Source organism: Arvicanthis niloticus, chromosome 28 (assembly GCF_011762505.2).
Source record: "Arvicanthis niloticus isolate mArvNil1 chromosome 28, mArvNil1.pat.X, whole genome shotgun sequence".
Taxonomy (NCBI): Eukaryota; Metazoa; Chordata; class Mammalia; order Rodentia; family Muridae; genus Arvicanthis; species Arvicanthis niloticus.
In genome coordinates, this window is record NC_133436.1 from 16,867,749 (window position 1) to 16,887,503 (window position 19,755).

General features: G+C 40.6%; 1 long non-coding RNA gene across 1 annotated transcript in view; it reads left to right on the forward strand.

The window, feature by feature from the left end:
* Nucleotides 1–19,755, forward strand: part of LOC143440132 (uncharacterized) — a 77,270-nt gene that overhangs the window by 25,349 nt on the left and 32,166 nt on the right. The gene's annotated exons all lie outside the window — the stretch shown is intronic.

Sequence of the window (19,755 nt, forward strand, 5' to 3'; positions counted from 1 at the left end):
TTTCAAGTAATTGCTTATGTGCCATTTGGTCAGTTTGTCCAGTTGTTAGCTCACAAACATCCACAACACAGTCGTGAACAGATCTACATATGTATGAACAAAATACTCATAAACATACAGTAAAATATATAAATCTAAAACTTGGGAAATACGTTGTGTCTTTGAAGACTGTCATACTGCTGTATGAACTTGAATTTTTTTCCCTATGGATAATATTAGGAATTTAATAGTGATTCCATACAGTCTATGGGCACTTTGGTCAGTATGAACATTATAACAATATTCCTTCTAGTCAGTGAACACAAGATGTATCCCCTTCAGTTTCTTTATTTGTCAGCAGTTTTTCATGCCCACCTTTTCTACTCATTTGGCTAAGTTGATTGGTAGATATTTAATTCCTCTTCATGTTACTGACAGGGAAGCAGTTCTCTTAATTGAATTTTCTGATCATACTTTTTAGTGTGTGTTTACACAACTGATTTTTTTGTTTGCTGGTGTTTTTTTAAATACTACAACTTTGTACTTGATTTATTACTCCCAATTTCTTTGAGTGATTGTTTTGATTTGTTTTGTATTTTTCAAACATGTAGGAAATGCATGTAATCTGTCCTTGGTTGTTAACAAAGGAACACTGTTGGCCTCCCAGTCAGTACCTAGACAGCTCTGACACTTTCAAGTAACAAATCGTGCCATAGCTTTCTTTCCCTTCTTCCTGCTGTTTTCTTAGAACAAACACCCAGAACGAGATGAAATCGGCCATAAGAGTGTCTTTAAATGTCCTGCAGAAAGGTTTTATTTTATTTTTTTTAATTATATGTGTCTGTGCGTGGGTATGAGAATGAGAGCACAAGTCTCTTCAGAGGCCAGAGGGATCAACTCCGCAGGAGCTGGAGTTACAGGTGCCATGAACCCCTGGCATGTGCATTGGGATGGAACGAGGAGCCTCTGCAAGAACATGATGTGGTCTTAACTGCCAAGCCATCTCTCCAGCCCCCAAATTACTTCTTTAAAAAGAAAGAAAGAAAGAAAGAAAGAAAGAGAGAGAGAGAGAGAGAGAGAGAGAGAGAGAGAGAGAGAGAGAGAGAGAGAAAAGGCTATAAATTACAAGTTTTGTCAATGTCTGACCTCTTCCTCTCCCTCCCAGAGATTTTAGAATATTGACTAGTGCTTGCATGACACCGTGCATACTGCTTGGCGCATGCCCCCTGGGTGCTCAGTACCTGCGCATGCCCACATCAAACTGACTAGTTATGCTTCTAAAGCTTACAGCACTGATTTAGAATTAACCTAATGGTTTTCTGCGTCTCCCTGCTCCGTACTTGAATCTTTTACTTCTATCCTGAGATTGTTCCATCTTCTTTAATAGTTTGGACTGGAAACTTCTTAAGGCCATATTCTCCTGAGCCTCGGAGAATGGCTGGCACAGTCAGTAGCACGGCAGAGCCTGGGCATTTGAGTTGGGAAGTTTCATCACATCCTGATGATGTGGCTTCAGTGAAGCATTTATACCTCATCTCCATGGTCCTACCCTCTGGAAAAATAAGTGTATTCAATGAAGTGGTACCTAAGGTGCTCATGGGTCCAACACACATGCTCTTTTGCTTTAATTGAAAATTTTTCAAGTTCCATTCGATGTTTGTGATTATTGGTTACTTTATTTATTTACATTTCAAAGGTTGTCCTCCTTCCAGATCTCCCCTCCACACACCCCCATTTCATTTCCCCACCCCTTTGTCTTTAAGAGGGTGCTCCCTCACCCACCCTTCACTCCTGCCTTACCCCTCAAGCATCTCTATGTGCTAGGGCATCAAATCTCCACAGCACCAAGGGCCTCCCTTTCCCATTGATGCCAGATAAGGCAATCCTCTGCCACATATCTAGCTGGAACCATGGACCTATCCATGTATACTATTTGTTTCGTGATTTAGTCCCTTGGAGGCTTGGGGGGGGGGGGCAGTTAGTTGACATTGTTTTTCTTATGAGATTAAAGTCCCCTTCAGCTCCTTTGGTCCTTATCTTAGCTCTTTCATTGGGGTCCCTGACCTCAGTCTGATGGTTGGCTGTGACTATCTGTATCTGTATTAGTCAGGTGCTGGCAGAGCCTCTCAGAGGACAGCTAAACCAAGCTCCTGTCAACAAGCACTTCTTAGCATCAACAACAGTATAGGGGTTTGGTATCAGCAGATGGGATGGATCCCAAGGTGGGGCCATCTCTGAGTGGCCTTTCCTTCAGTCTCTGCTCCATTTCTTTCTCTCTGCATTTCCTTTACACAGGAACAATTCTGGGTTGAAAATTTTGAGATGGGTGGGTGGCCCATCCCTCAACTGGGGTCATGTCTATCTACTGAAGGTGGTCTCTACAGTTTCTATCTCCCCTCTGTTGGGTATTTCTGCTAATGTCATCCCCATTGGATCCTGAGAACCTCTAGCTTCCCTAGTGTCTGGGACTTTCTAGTGGTCCCCTCCCTCGTTCCCCACTCCCACTGCAACATATTTCTGTTCATTTTCCTGACCCTCTGGACTTCTCTCCTGTCTCTTCCCATACCTGATCTGCCTCCCCCTCCTTTTTACCTTCCCCTCCTCTCTCCCTCCAAGGTCCCTCTCTCCCTCTACCTCCCTTGAGTATTTTGTTCCACCTTCTAAGTAGGATTGAAACATCCACACTTTGGTCTTCCTTCTTCTTTAGCTTCATATGGTCTGTGAGTTGTATCATGAGTATTCTGAGCTTTTGGGCTAATATCAACTTATCAGTGAGTACATACTATATGTGTTTTTTGGGGGTCTGGGTTACCTCACTCAGGAGGATTTTTTTCTTTCCATCCATTTGCCTGAATTTTTCATAAAATCATCATTTTTAATAGCTGAGTGGTACTTCATTCTATAAATCTACCACATTTTTTTGTATCCATTCTTTTATTAAGGGAAATCTGGGTTGTTTCCACCTTCTGGCTAATATAAATAAGGGTCCTATGTACATAGTGGAGCACGTATCTTTGTTGTATGTTGGAGCATCTTTTGGGTAGTGGCATAGCAGGATTTCATGTAGAACAATTTCCAGTTTTATGAGAAACCTTCAGATTGATTTCTGAAGTGGTACCAGCTTGCAATTCCACCAGCAATGGGGGAGTGTTCCTGTTTCTCCACATCCTCACCAGCATCTACTGCCACCAGAGTGTTTAATATTAGCCATTCTGATTGGTGTAAGGTGGAATTTCAGGGTTGTTTTGATTTGCCTTTCTCTGATGACTAAGGATGTTGTACATTTCTTGAGGTACTTCTCAGCCATTCAAAATTCTTCAGTTGAGAATTCTTTGTTTAGCTCTGTACCTCATTTTTAATAGGGTTATTTGGTTTTCTAGAGTTAAGCTTCTTGAGTTCATTGTATATTTTTTATATTAGCCCTCTGTTGGATGTAGGGTTGGTAAAGATTTTTTTACATTCTGTACGTTGCCGTTTTGACCTATTGACAGCGTCCTTTGCCTTACAGAAGCTTTTCCTTGTCATGAGGTCCCATTTGTCAGTTGTTGATCTTAGAGCCTGAGCCACTGGTGTTCTCTTCAGGAAAATTTCCCCTGTGCCAATGTGTTCGAGGGTCTTTCCCAATTTCTCTTCAGTTAGATTCAGGGTGTCTGATTTTATGTGGAGGTCTTTGATCCACTTGGACTTGAACTTTGTACAAGTAGATTAAAAATGGATCAATTGGCATTCTTCTGCATGCCAACCACCAGTTGAACCAGCACCATTTGTTGAAAATACTGTCCTTTTTCCACTGGATAGTTTTGGCTCCTTTGTCAAGGATCAAGTGAACATAGGTGTGTGGGTTTATTTCTGGGTCTTCAGTTCTATTCCATTGATCTACCTTCCTGTCTCTGTAGGAATACCATGTGGTTTTTATCACTACTGCTCTGTAGTACAGCTTGAGGTCAAGGATAGTGACTTCCCCAGAAGTTCTTTTATTGTTGACAATTGGTTTTGATATCCTGGGTTTTTTGTTATTCCAGATGAAGTGGAGAACTTCTCTTTCTATCTCTGTAAAGGATTAAATTGGAATTTTGATGGAGATTGCATTGAATCTGTGGACTGCTTTTGGTAAGATGGTCATTTTCACTATGTTAATCCTGCTGATATATGAGCATGGAAGATCTTTCCATCTTCTGAGGTTTTCTTCAATTTCTTTCTTCTGAGACTTGAAATTCTTGTCTTATACATCTTTCACTTGCTTGGTCAGAGTCAGACCAAGGTATTTTATATTACTTGTGACTATTCTTTTTCTAATTCTATCCTAATTTCTTTCTCAACCCATTTATCTTTTATGTAGGGGAAGGCTACTGATTTGTTTGAGTTAATTTTATACCCAGCCACTGTGCTGAAGTTGTTGATCAGCTGCAGAAATTCTGCGCTAGAATTTTGGGTTTGTTTATATATACTATCACATCATCTGTAAAGAGTGATATCTTAACTTCTTCCTTTCCAATTTGTGTTCCTTTGATCTTTTTTAGTTGTCTAATTGCTCTGGCTAGACCTTCAAGTACTATACTAAATAGACAGGGAGAGAATGGGCAGTCTTGTGTGGTCACTGATTTTAGTGGGATTGCTTTAAGTTTTTCTACATTTAATTTGATATTGGCTCTTGCCTTGCTGTAGATTGCTCTTATTATATTTCCATATGTGCCTTGAATTCCTGATCTTTCCAAGACTTTTAACATAAAGAGGTGTTGTATTTTGTCAAAGTCATTTTCAGCATCTAATGAGATGATCATGTGGTTTTTTTTTCTTTGAGTTTGTTTATATAGTGGATTACGTTGATGGATTTCCATGTGTTGAACCAACATTGAATCCCAGGAATAAAGCCGACTTCACGTGATAAATGGTCATTTTGATGTTTCCTTGGATTCAATTGTGAAAATTTTGTCGCGTATTTTTGCATCAATATTCATAAGTCAAATTGGTCTGAAGCTTTCTTTGTTGGGTCTTTGTGTAGTTTGGGTGTCAGCGTAACTGTGGTTTCATAAAATGAATTAGGCAATGTTTCTTCTATTTCTATTTTGTGGAATAGTTTGACAAGTAATGGTATTAGGTCTTCTTTGAAGATCTGATAGAATTCTGCATTAAAACCTTCTAGCCCTGGGCTTTGCTTTTTTTTTCTGGGAGACTTTTAATTCATGCTTCCATTTCCTTGGGGGTTATGGGAATGTTTAGATGGTTATTCTGATCCTGATTTAACTTTGGTACCTGGTATCTGTCTAGACAATCATCCATTTCATCTAGGTTTTCCAGTTCTGTTGAGTATAAGCTTTTGTAGCAGTATCTGTTGATTATTTTGAATTTCCTCAGTTTCTGGTGTTACATCTCCCTATTCATTTTTGATTTTGTTAATTTGGATACTATCTCTATACCCTCTACCTAATTTGGCTAAAGGTTTACATGTCTGGTTGATTTTCTCAAAGAACCAGCTCCTGGTTTTGTCGATTCTTTGTATAGTCTCTTTGTTTCCACTTGGTTGATTTCAGCCCTGAGTTTGATTGTTTCCTGCCATCTATTCTTCTTGGGTGTGTTTGCTTGTTTTTGTTCTAGAGTTTCCAGATGTGCTGTTAAGCTGCTAGTGTAGGATCTCTCCAATTACTTTATGAAGGCACCCAGAGCTGTAAGTTTACCTCTTAGCACTGTTTTCATTGTGTCCCATTAGTTTGGGTAGGCTGTACCTCAATTTTTGTTAAATTCTAAAAAGTTTTTAATTTCTTTCTTTCTTTGCTGACCAAGTTATCATTGAGCAGAGAGTTGTTCGGCTTCCATGAGTACGTGGGCTTTCTGTTGATTTTGTTGTTATTGAAGACCAGCCTTAGACCATAGTGATCTGATAGAATGCATGAGATTGAGTCAATATTCTTGTATCTGTTGAGGCTTGCTTTGTGTCCGATTATATGGTCAATTTTAAAGAAGGTACCATGAGTTGCTGAAAAGAAGGTATTATTTGTTGTAGGGTGAAATATTCTGTAGGTCTCTGTTAGATTTGTTTGGTGCATAACTTCTGTTAGTTTCACTGTTTCTCTGTTTAGTTTCTGTTCTCATGGTCTGTCCATTAGTGAGAATGGGGTGTTGAAGTCTCCCACTATTATTGTGGGCGGTTCAGTGCATGCTTTCAGCTTAAGTAACATTTCTTTTACAAATGCGGTTGCCCTTACTTTGGGGGCATAGATGTTCAGAATTGAGAGTACATCTTGGTGGATTTTTTTTTATAAGTATGAAGTGTCCTTCCCCATCTTTTTTGATATCTTTTGGTTGAAAGTCTATTTCATTGGATATTAGAATGGCTATTCCAGACTGTTTCTTGAGACTATTTGCTTGGAATTCTTTCCAGCTTTTTACTCTGAGGTAGTGTCTGTCTTCATTACTGAAATGTTTCCTGTATGCAGCAAAATATTAGGTCCAACTTACATATCTAGGCTGTTAGGCTATGCCTTTTTCTTGGAGAATTGAGTCCATTGATGTTGAGAGATATTAAAAGCCAATGATTGTTGCTTGCTGTTATTTTTGTTGTAAGAAGTGGAATTATATTTGTGTGGCTGTTTTCTTTTGGGTTTGTTGTGAGAAGATTAATTTCTTGCTTTTTCTTGGGTGTAGTTTTCCTCCTTCTGTCGGACTTTTCCTTATATTATCCTCTGTAGGGCTAGTTCAGTGAAAAGATATCATTTAAATGTGATTTTGTCAGGGAATATCCTGGTTTCTCCATCTATGGTAATTAAGAGGTTTTTTTCTGGGTATAGTAACCTGGGCTGGCATTTGAGTTCACTTAGGGTCTGTATGACATCTGACCAAGATCCTCTGGCTTTTAGAGTCTCTGTTGAGAAGTCTGGTATAATTCTGATAAGTCTGCCTTTATATGTTACTTGAACTTTTTCCCTTACTGTTTTTGATATTCTTTCTTTGTTCTGCGGGTCAAGCTGTCTCTGGCTGAAGGCAGGGTGTGGGGAGACCCTAGAACACATGATCTGCTCCTAGGGTTCAGTTGCAAACCGGAAGCTACTCCTAATATCAGTGATACCCAAGTATCACCTTGACCTTGTGTAAGTGAGGACAGGGTGCTCCAAGGTTAAAGAAACCAGAGTCTGCACTGAGTTGTTTCTGTTTCTCTGCTTTTCTTTTCTATTGTATCTATGCTTTCTATTTTTGCAGATCCTTGTCTTATCATTTTGTTTTTATCTTCTATTTTCCAGAAGTTACTTGGTTCTGCATTTCTTTTTAGAGTGTACATTAAGATGGTTGACTAGAAACCTTGTTTTCTTTGAAGGTAAACATTTATTGTTTTACATTTCCTTTTATCCATCCTTTCACCTGTATATGGCAGACTCTTTTCCAGAATGGTATTTTAAAATAACAGTTCAAAAGCTAACACTACCATGAAACAGTATCTTCAGACATTATAATTTAGCACAGGAGAAAAGCCAATAGAATGGTTTCTTTCTCATTTTTATTAATTTATGTGTAGGAGTATTTTGCTTAATGTGTGTGTGTGCACAATGTACATGCCAAGTGCCCAAGGAGGCCAACAGAGGATGTCAGAGACACTGGAACAGGAGTACCAGGTGACTGTGAGCATCATGTGGGTCCTCTTCAAGACTATCCAGTGCACTTAATCACAGAGCCATCTACGAAGCCTACCCATAGTTTATTTGATTGGTTGGTTGGTTGTTTGTACAACAAATCTCAATATCTCATGATTATTCAGGTCATCCAGGAGATTCTTACCTGGGTCAGCAGGTTACACATTTTGTTTTCAAATGCTAGCAGACCCAGGAGATGAAGGCAAGCCTGTGAGGGCCCACTCATCTTTGAAATTAACAATGAACTCATTGCTGATTTGAAAATGGCATCAATGCATCCATTCACATTACTGTGTGGTCCGGTTTTTAGGCCATGACTTGATTCATGAAATAAATAAATGTTTAGAGAGTGTTTTCGCCAGGAAGTAGTGTTGCCAGCCTTTACTCCCAATATGAGGGAAGCAGAGGCAGGCAAATCTCTGCATTTCAGGCCAGCCTGGTCTACATGAGTTCTAGAACAACCAGAGCTACCAAGATAAAACCTGTCTAAACAAACAAAAAACAAAACAAAAAGATTTTTTCCGTGCATGGGGTAAAGGGCATGTCAGAGTGTAATGCTCTTTCCAGAGAGGGTGCCCCACCATCAGGACTGTGTGTGTGTCTTCTCTTCAAAAAAAAAAAAAAAAAAACCACAATTACCTCTGAAAGAAAGAGTCAGAAGTCAGAAGTGCATAGAAACTGAGAAGATGATTTCACCTCTCCTTTGCTGAATCATTAGAAGAAAGCTTGTTATCACTGTATGTGACCTGATACTTTCCAATTTCTAACACTTCAAAACTTTCAGAACATGTTTCGGTGGGTTGTGCTGTCTAGCAATGCTCCTAGGCCTCTGTTTGAGACGTTCACTTGATGACAAAAAGGAACATGGGAAGAGAATGGGCCTCATCCCCTTAGAAGCTCCACATGTCATTGAACACCCCTCAGTCATGACTCATGCTCCTGAAACTCAGTTTCTGCATGGAGACCACTCCTGCATCTGTCTACCACCGGGGAACTCTGCTTGCTTCATTGTCTTTTGGTGTACAAGCCCATGGGGGGTTTTCTGTGGTTACCATCATCTGGTACTATAATATTTTACAGTTGCTTCTCAATCAGGCATTTTAGTTGGATGAGGTGAAGAAACAAGTTTTTCATCTTTCCTTACAACTTAGTGTTCACACTTCTCCTGAGTCTCCCAGAGTCAAACCATTAGCTTCAGATACATATTGGGACTAATTCTGGGCTGTAGTCTCTATGATTTCCTTAACTTCACCTTAACACATTAGTGCTAGTTACTGCAGAAACACGATTCTCAAATTTAGAAAGTGATCTCTGGTCTTGTACCAATGTCTCTGTAACTGCAGAACTGTCGCCCTAAATAAGATGGGAAGTATAATGCATCCCAGAAAGTATGCATCATTGGCTGACCCAAGGTAGTAGTCCAGAATAGCCTTAAACTCATACAGACACCATGCCTCTGCCTATGGTTGTGATTAAGTATGAACCACATCCAGTAGTATTCGCTGTGCAGAATTGTCTTTCATTACTTTATTTTAATTTTTTTCTCTTCTTAATCCTTATAATAGTACTGGTCCAGTAATTGGAAACTGTAGCCCTCCAAACTCTTTTCCCAACAAGGCAACTTGTTTACAAAGTAATCACCAGAAAGTTACATTTGGATTAAGATTGGAGTAGCAGGGCTGTACTGTTTAAAAAGTAGTTTTCTGTGCAACATAGCTCATCTCCTAGTCAGATATTATCCTTCTGCAGTCTGGAGCAGGGGTTCTCAAACTATAGACCGTGACCCCTTTGGAGTGCTCTGCATATCAGATATTAAATTCTATCTCCTAACAGTAGAAAAATAACAGTTATGAAGTAGCAATGAAATAATTTTATGGTTGGGAGTCTTCACAACATGAGGATCTGTATTTAAAGGTCAGAGCATTAAGAAGCTTGAGAATCACTGTTTTATAGCACAGTGTGTTGTGTAGTGTCTTCATAGCAAAGTATTAGCATAATCTTTGCTTGCTGCCACTTTGAGCCTAAAATAAGGTCTCAGTGTATTACAGATGAGCAAGGGGCTGAAAATCGGCTAGCCTGGGTCCTCTGCAGAGTTGCCTCTTTGGGCTTGCTTTAAACTTTACTCGGTCTGTGGGACAAAGCACTCTGCTTTCACAAAAATGTCATTTGGTGCTCTTATCTGCTTGCCTCTGACTGTAGCAGTCTTCAGAGGATGGGGGAGATTTCCTGACGCTCAAGAAATGAGCAAACTTCCTGTGTCTAAGATAGAAGAACTTAGAAGCTTTAGATGACCCTCCCCAGCTATAGACTGAGAAGGCTCTCTCCAACCTAGCTTCAGAGCAGATTCCAAACCTGTCCAGAGGCTGCAAGCTGTGTGTTTTTAGCTCTCTGGAGAGGACTTACAGAACAGAGGAGGGAATCAGAAGTGGTGGTCTCATGTCCTGGTTTGAAGAATGGCACTCAGAGACTCATATGTTTAAATACTAAACTACCAGGGATTGACACTACTTAGAAGATGAGGAGGTTTGTTCTTGTTGGAATAGATGTAGCCTAGTTGAGAAAGTGTATCACTGAGGGTGGGCTACAGTCAGTGTCTCTTTCTTTCTGTGCCCGGGAATCCTGGTGTAGAACTCTCAGCTACTTCTCCAGCACCATGTCTGCTGCATGCTGTCATATCCCCTGCTATGGTGACAATGGACTAAACCTCTGCAAGTGTAGCAATTAAGTCCTTTCCTTTACAAGAGCTGCTGTGGTTATGTAGTCGATACACAGCAATAAAACACTAAGACAGCTTGCAAATCTGCTGTTCTTGTGGGATAACTTTCCCCTTTATGTCTCAAGGTGCTCAGCTGGGACTTTCCCAATCCTTCTCTTTTCTTCGGACTCGGCTCTTAATCAGTTGTTTAGGAGTCTGGCTTCATCACAAAGTCTTGATCGAGAACAGACCCCATGATGCAGTCCCCAGTGAGATCCATGAGTATGAACCTGGGTGCAGGGTCCAACACTGACCCACGAGTGGCTCAGGATCAGCACTTGAGTCACTTCTCCTAATGCCCCCTGCAATACAGAACACTTGACTTCTAGACCCTGTCAGCATCCACTACACTGCTGGTGCTGTTCTTGGTGGTCACCCCATAGCACTGGCGTCTCCAAAATGCTGGAGTCTTTTTCCGTGGTCATCTTCATCTGGTGCTATAATATTTTCCCATCTTTCCCTACAACTTAGTGTTCACACTTCTCCTGAGTCTCCCAGAGCCAAACCATTAGCTTCAGATACGTATTGAGACTAATTCTGGGCTGTAGTGTCTTTGATTCCCTTAACGTTACCTTTCCACATTAGTGCTAGTTACTGCAGAAACATGACTGTCAGATTTAGAAAGTGCTCTCTGAGCTTCCACCAATGTCTCTGTGGTTGCAGAACTGTCGCCCTGAATAAGAAGGGAAGTGTGATGCCTCCCAGAAGGTATGCATCATTGGCTGACCCAAAGTAATAGTCCAGAATAGTCTTAAACTCATGCACACAGCCATGCCTCTGCCTGTCGTTAGGATTAAGAAAAGCATATTACTAGAAGCAGTCTTTCCTAAAATGAAATTCTCCTGGGCCTTGCCTGCAGGAGCAAAGTCATTGCAGACTTTAATCCAATGCTGAAGCATCTCAGGAAGATCACATGTTACTTTTAGCATCTAGATAGCTCTGGCAGGGACTTGGGGAGGAAAGGTTTTTTTGGCTTACACTTCCAAATCACTGTTTGTCTTTTGAAAGAAATCTGGACAAGACTCAAAGAGGGCAGGAATCTGGAGGCAAGAGCTGATGCAGAGGCCATGGGTGAGGGCTGCTTACTACATATCTCCTCGTGGCTCGCTTAGCCTGCTGTCTTATAGAAAAGGACCACAAGTGGATGGACCCTCCCCATTGATCAGTAGTAAAGAAAATGCCCTACAGGCTTGCCTACAGCCTGGTCTTACAGAAGCATTTTAAACCAAAGGTCTCTCCTCACATATGATTTTACCTTACATTAAGTTGTTATAAAACTACACAGCACATACCTTAGATGTTGCTAAATTACCTGGCATTTTTGTTAGAAGAACCTGTGAGCCCCTCTCATCAAACCTGCTATCATTAGTACATTGCTACTAATGATATCATAACTGGGAATTATAATACATAGTCATTTTAAAATGTGTTTAGCTTTTTGATTCTGACACATTCAACTTCATTGTGAAGATTTCTGTAGGACTTGCTTTGTGTTTAATAATATTCAGCCTATATTCTCTTTTTTAGAAAAGTATTAGAGGACTAGAAACAAGGCTCGGCAGTTAGGAGCACTTCCTGTTCTTGGAGTGAACCTGGGTTCTTTCCTGTACTCCCAACCCTCTGAAACTCCACTTCCCAGCAATCCATGCCAACTTTTGGTTTCTGCAAGCATCAAGTACGCAAGTCACACACACACAAAACCAGTTAAAATACTCATACACAAATGAAAGTAAAAATTAGTCAATCTTTTAACAATGCATGAGCACAGTGATTATACAGCATAGTTGGTTTCACTGTGACGTTTTCATATATGTGTGCATAAGATATTTTGGTTACATAAACCCTTCAATCACCTCATACCCACGGACCAGTCCCTCCACATCTCTCCTCTTCCCGATGACTTATTTTCTACTTTCATGGTTGCTTTTTAAATTTCTGTGAACCAATGGCTTCATTTGGGGTTATTTATAGAAGCATGGGTGATGAGTTATTTGCAAAAACACGGACTCCTTACTCATAACAACAGCAGTGAGTACAGTGTCTCTCCAGGTCCTGGGCCATTTGTGGGACCATGAAAGGATGGCTTGGTTTCTGGTAGAGCACTGGCTTAGAGATAGCTGGAGACCCAACAGGTGTCCATGCCTGTGAGGGACAGCACATATCTCGCCATGCTCCCAGACCCCAGGCTCCTGACATGAGGCCCCTCTTCCCCCTGCCCCAAGATCTCCATTGATCCACACTTTTCGGTCACGTAGGGCAATGCAGCCCCTCACAAAGAGGTTTGTGTCACCTAGCACAGGTAGAGGGTGTGACTACAGGCCTCAGCCTCAAGAGATTTCCATATTAATGAGATACCGAAAGGCCAGAGGGTGTAGCCAATTAAGTATTCCTTCTTAGATCCTCCCTCCTTATTTAACTCAGGTCTGCCCTGAGTTTTGGGGGAATACAACCAGATTCATCTACCTTCTGCCATGACAATAAACCTTTTCAAAACCATGGACTTCCTCATGTCTTTGGGGCCAGCCGTGGGGAACCATGGAGAAGGCGTCTAACTAGTGAGCCATTGCTGCCTTTGCTGCCAGAGGATCTCCGGCCAGAGGACCTCTCTACGTTCCCGCCATGGAGGCCGCCCAAGTCAGCCAAGCAAGTGCAATAACCAAAGAGTCTCTTTCACAGAGGACACTGTGGGGGGCTTTCTCTCTCCCTCATTTCTCTCACATCTCTGTTCGTCCGAAGCCCCCAGTGGCATCTGGGAGCCCCAATGTAGACCATCGGCCACCGGGTCCAATCAAGTGCCCTGCCATCCTGTGGAACTCCCCGCACTTGGGCGGAGCCCCGTAGCATCTGCCAAGCACAACATTAAGTGAACTCAGTCAAAAATCCAGCGCTTCTGCTTCTCTTCATGAGCCACGCCTTCCTGAGCCGCCTGGGGCAGCAGACACGCAGGACTACAACCATCCAACAAGATCCATGCTTACATGCAAGCTACCTGCCCCGCAACCATTAATTAATTAATTAACTAATTAATTGATGCAGATAGGTTTCCAGTGATTGAAAAGCCTCATAATGCCGTTTGGATCCATGAAGAGATGACTGACAGACCTGCTCTAGTGCAGGGATCATACAAGATCTCAAAATTACTGAGAGTACAACAAAACAATGTGAGGTCAAGGTTGGAAAATAGCATTTCCAATCACTCCACGTTTCCCGATCTTACATCCTTTCTTCTCCAGCTTGTGAGGTGTTTCCTCACTTCTTGGATGGGGCATACAGATGTTTGGTATATGCGTTTATCCCCATGTCATGGGCTCATCCTCTTTGGACAACATTTTGATGCCTTTTGTGGGGAACTCTCCTGTGTTTCCTTTGGCCTCTCTTTCCTCCGTGGTTTGTGGCAGTAGATGGAGCAGTCCATGGGCTGCTGAAGATTTCTGTCTGAGGAGGTCTTGCAGTGAGATCCAAAGGTCTCCAGACTTCCAGTCTGAAAGTAATTAGCTCTTTACCCCAGCAGAGAAGTCTCAAAGTCATTGCTTAGCTTGTACCCTGACATATCATGAACATGACTAAAGAACAATATTTAGAGTTCCAGGCCACCAAAGTACTTCTCAGATGGACACATTTCTGGGGCCAACAGCCATTACTGAATGGAACATGGAGGATAGATAGACAGAGAGAGTAAATGGTCAGTCCTAAGTGGCCATGTGGAAATATCTTTGCAACTGCTCTGGGAATGAAGATAGAGAAAGTATCCCTGCATGGGTTATGATAGGAGAGCATGCAAGGGAGGTGCTCACAAGCCTGTTTCAGTCAGTTCTCATGGTCTGAGCAGAAGATAGTTTATTGAACTGGAAATCAGACTCTCAACAAGTCAGTATTGGCTCCTGGTAGGATAGATCATTGGGTAAAGGCACTTATTATTTTTTAAAGAGGACCGGATTTCCCATTCCCAGTACCCAGTGGGCCACCTATTGCAAGTCCCCTGCAGAACAACCCTTTCAAGGACAGATGAGACCCCAGCCTGATCCTTACCTCCTTGGGTACAAAATTTCCTCTTCACATATACTCGAATGCAAATAGTAAAGACTATGAAGATGGAGATGAGTCCCACAGGGATAAATAGTTTCTGATGCTGAAAGCGGCTGGTAGGTGGGAGCTAGGTGGGTAATGGAAGCTGGATGACATCCAGGGATCCTTAATATTGATCCTTCCAAAAAAATTAGAAATTTCTAGATAAAGTTAAAACCACATCTCCATCACTGCCTTCTTTCCCCCAGGCAGCCAGAGGGACTCGGGTATAATCAATATTTTACAAAGTCTTAAGCGGAGAAAGGATTGGCAGTTGTATATTTGACGTCGTTGAAGAACTTATTTCATTACAAAGAAAAGTTAATGTGTGTCAAAAAATTTGATATATGTCCTGTGGATAGAACTTTCTGGATGTTGGGAAAATCAGTGGTGTTCAATTGTGTCAGAGAAAGATAATAAAGACTGTCAAAGTGATGGTGGAGCTGGTAGAAGGCCAGCTATAGCTATACCTGTGGATGAGAAGGTTGGACGTTTACCATGATGCATACTGACTTGGGGCTCATTAGCAGGCCATGTAGAGCCTGGACGACTGGTTAAGAGAGAATGAGAAACACTGGGGTGTGATATAGAATGAGGAATCCTTATTGTCATCACTGGTTTCCCAGACAGGAACACTATTCAAAAATCAGTCACTCAGCCTATCAAATTAGATGAAGTGCTTTCTGATAATCTAGGCAATACCTAGTAGGCCTTTCCTTGTGCTACTTGAAGAATTCATGCAGCCAGTGACTGCATTCTGGTATGGAGATCTTCAGATCTTTTATTGGTTCGTCATCATAATTCCATTCATTTGTGATATTCCCCTGATACAAGATTAATCAGTGTCCAGGTCATAGTTGTTGTGTTGAAGATGACGAGATAATTTGCACTGATAATGGATAGCCAGGAGGCACCAATGATTTGTCCTGGGCTGTGCTGTGAAAGCATGGTGGCCTGTAAAGTGGGGTAACCTACAAGTCAAAGACAAAAACTATCATTCTTCACTTCTGATCCATCCATCACCTCCTCAAAGGTAAAGTCCTTCTCCACAAGCTTATGTGTCAGTACTATTGCCACACATCTTGCTCTACAATAGTTACCCATTGTGAACCCTGTGCCTGCAAGGTACCACAACTGCTCAGCTTCTTCACACCAACCCATTCACCATTGCATTCCCATATGTGCTCTGCCCTTCCTCTCTTGCCAATGTCTCTGCCTCTGTATTCTATCCCACACTTACCACTGCTCCTGGAGGTGTCCAGGTTGATGTTAGCCGAGTCCCTCTGGTTGCCTGGGGGAAAGAAGGCGCTGATGGAGATGTGGTTTTAACTTTATCTAGAAATTTCTAATTTTTTTGAAGGTCTTTATTATCTTTCTCTAGCACAATTGAACACCACTGATTTTCCCAACATCCAGAAAGTTCTATCCACAGGACATATATCAAATTTTTTTGACACACATTAACTTTTCTTTGTAATGAAATAAGTTCTTCAATGACATCAAATATACAACTGCCAATCCTTTCTCCGCTTAACCATATATACAAAATAGAAGGTAAGTCTCAGGTGCAGAGCTCATGCAGAGGGACCTTGAAAAGAGGCCCAGTGAAATAAAGAAGTAAAAGCCTCTTATGGTGACATACATGTATATATATATATATATATATATATATATATATATATATATATGTATATATGTATATGGGTCTGTATATATGTGTATATGTGTATATATATGTGTATATGATCTGTATATGTGTGTGTAATACATATATATACATATATCATATATATTGTATATAGTATATAATGTATATACATATATATCATATATATAGTATATATAGTATATATACATTATATACTATATATAATATATATGTATATATATGTATTACGCACACATATATATACAGACCATATATATATTATATATAATTATATATTATTATATAATATATTACATATATTATATTGTATATTATATAATATAATATATTATATAATATATTATATAATATTATATATACATATATGTGTATATATGCACATATTATATATGTGCACATATACATATGTATATATATACATATATTACATCTTATTTTACATTTCTATCATGCCCACAACAGTCCATTCTCACCTCCCAGACCCACACTTGCCAACCTCTTCCCTCATTAACCCTCCTTTAGGAAGCATCCCACCTCTGCATACAGCCTCACAGAAACATGCAGTTGCAGTAGGCCTAGACACATCCTCTCACGCTGAGGCCTAACCAAGTAGACAGTTCTGGGAAGGGGATCCAACGGCAGGTAGCAAGGTCAGCTTCTGCTCCAATTATTAGAGGACTCACATAAAGACCAAGCTGCACATATGCTACGTTACATGTAGGCAGCCTAGGTCCAGCCCGTGCATGCGCTTTGGTTGGTGCTGCAGTCTCTGTGAGACCCCATTGGTCCTGGTCAGTTGACTCTGTACATCTTCTTGTGGTGTCCTTGACCCCTCCACCTTGCTCAGTTCTATCCCCAGTTCTTCCATCAGACTCCCTGAGCTCCAGGTGATGTTTGCCTGTGGGTCTCTGCATCTGTTTCCATCAGCTGCTGTCTGTAGCCTTCCTAGATCACCCATATTTTTATGTGGCAGCACTTTTATGAGCTTTTTATAGTAAAGAAACAAGGAAAGTCATAAATCAATAATTTTTCAAATACATCAGTGAGTATACCAGGCAAATGGGTTATAGCAAGGCTTGGAAATCTTGACTCTGGGTCTCAGATGCTTACTGATAAAATTCTTAGCTTTGGGGATAGCACAACCTAAAGGGTTTGATCATAAATTCTAAGGACATGTCTAATAGTCACAAGAATGCTAGGTCACACATTCTGAGGTAAACAGTCCCTAAGAGGACTACAGATGGTCCAAGAAAGTATGTCTCAAGATGTGTGGCATTCCAGCACCTCCCATCTCTGAGCACCTACTCAGTCAATTAACTTTTGCACATCTTTCTGGGAACTCCTGTTAAACACATGCAATGGTTCTAGCTTTCTTTTGTGGCCTGATCCAGGTGTTGCTTGTGTCTTCGATTTGATGTATCTGTTCTACACCTTTAGATATATGCTATAAGGTATCTTTACATGACAATGTGCCTCCCTCAAATGGGTAGCATAAATTGGCTAATAAGTAGACAAGAGTATATGCAAACTTAGTTTAATTTTTTTAATTCATGAGATACAAGCAAATTTAACATACTGGATTATTTAAAATTTGTGAAGAAAATGGGAAATATAAATATATACAAGCAATGTCACCTAGTCACTGAAGCTGGGTAGGAAAAAAGCATATTAACAAATAACAATGTAACACTTGAAAATATTATTATGTTCATGCTGTGTTTGGGATTTTATACCGTCCAGGAAAACAAGAAGCCTAAATTACATCAGGAATTTAACAAGGAAGGAAGAGACCAGTGAAGAGGTGCTAGAGGGTATTTGCAGGCAAAGAGATGCTTTTCTAATGGAGAAAATAAGCTTATGGGAAGAAGAATTTGTACAAAAAATTAATTTCACCCAACATGATTGTTAAGAAATTATGAAAAAGCAGAAGGTTCTGCAGTCACAAAGTTTATAACACTCAATGTAAAGTGGTATGGGTTTTTTTTTAAGGTTTTTAATTACATGTATAGTTTGATAGAATAATTGCTTATAATTTCTTCTGAGTCTGTCTTTAACCTCATAACAATTGAGTCTTATCAGAGCTAAGACTGATTTAAAATGTGGTCTTTTAAATATTTGTTCATCAGAAGTGTCTAATCTTTTGATGTTATGACACAAAGTGGTCTTCATAATTCATGCTTGAGGACCATACAATCCATTTCCCAAAATATATTTGTAAAGCTGCCTCGTAATATTTTTTAAAAGTCTCTGCATTTGATATAGCCACATTCATAGGTGTCTTGGGGTTTGAGTTGGTCACTCATGAATGCTATGTAACAGATTACAACCACTATTTGCTCTTCAAGTCTGGTACAATTGATGTCCTAAATTTTTTATTGAATATTTTATTTATTTACAATACAGATATCATCCCCTTTCCCCATTTATTTCCCCTTCCTAGAACCCCCTATTGCATCCCCCATCCTCCTTTTTACTTTTATACTATTTTAATTACATGCATGTATTAAGGACAGTTCTAGGTTGAGGGTCTAGCAATAAAATAGATGCAAATAGTCAAGGAACAAGCAAGACAATAAACCCAAATAGTCAAAGAAAAAGAAGGCATTAAACCCAATTTTGTGATCACTGTTTCTAAGGGCTTATCAGGATGACCAAAGTATCTGAGCCTACTTCCCAGTCCTAGGCTACTTCCCGTGTTCTAGCCTAAAATTTAGATTCCTATCTGAAATTACTTCTTTATTCCAGCCTAAGATTTAGATTCCTGCCGGAAATTACTTCTTTGTCCATTTTCTCCCTGAAGCCTACGTCCTTGTCCTTGGCCAATGTCAGATTCCTGCCAAGCAGCCCATTTCCATCTTCTTGTAGAGAGAGCTTTTGGGGCTGGTTGACAAGAATCGGATGTTCTGAATTTTCAATAGCCATGACTAGAGGCCTAAAGCAATGAGGATCAAAGGCTGGGCTGAGAGTGAGGATTTTCACCTTCACCTTCAGGCTGGCCAGGTCCCAGCGTAGAGGACAGTGGAATAGCTCTAAAATAATATGACAGCTTCAGAGAGGATGCGGAGACCCCACAGGTCCCGATATGGTTCATTTCACAGAGAAATACCCTTGTTCAACAGATGATGGTAGCTGGATGGACGCTCCCCTGTCCCTAACACTTTCCTCAGATGACACCCGGAACAGTGTGAGGTGACACTGTGGTGTGAGGTCAGTGGAGCATAGTCAGTGTGACCAGGGTTTGATAGAAATGCTAAATTTTATTTCTATCATCAGGAGGCCTTGAATTTTTTTGAAAACAATTTATGTGTTTCCAACATTGTTAACATTGGGTTGTTTATTCCCTAAATGGTTAATAACACTGTGAGTGAAATCCTGAGTGAGTGAGCTATGCCAGGAAAGCAGCTGCTCACATGTGTGTCTTCATTTACCAGCTCCATCTAATTTACAGGCTGTAATTGTCATGTTGTCCTGATTACCTTGGACAACTGGTCAACCCCTGGATCTCTTACTTCCATCTTAATTACTATATAAACTCTCAGGTCACACATTCTACACCACACAGTTATCATATGTACCTGGATCACAGAGCATTATTAAAGAGTGAATGAGTGGCCATTAGAGTTCAAAGAGACCAGACTGGAGGCAGAGACAGAGGGATTCTAGTC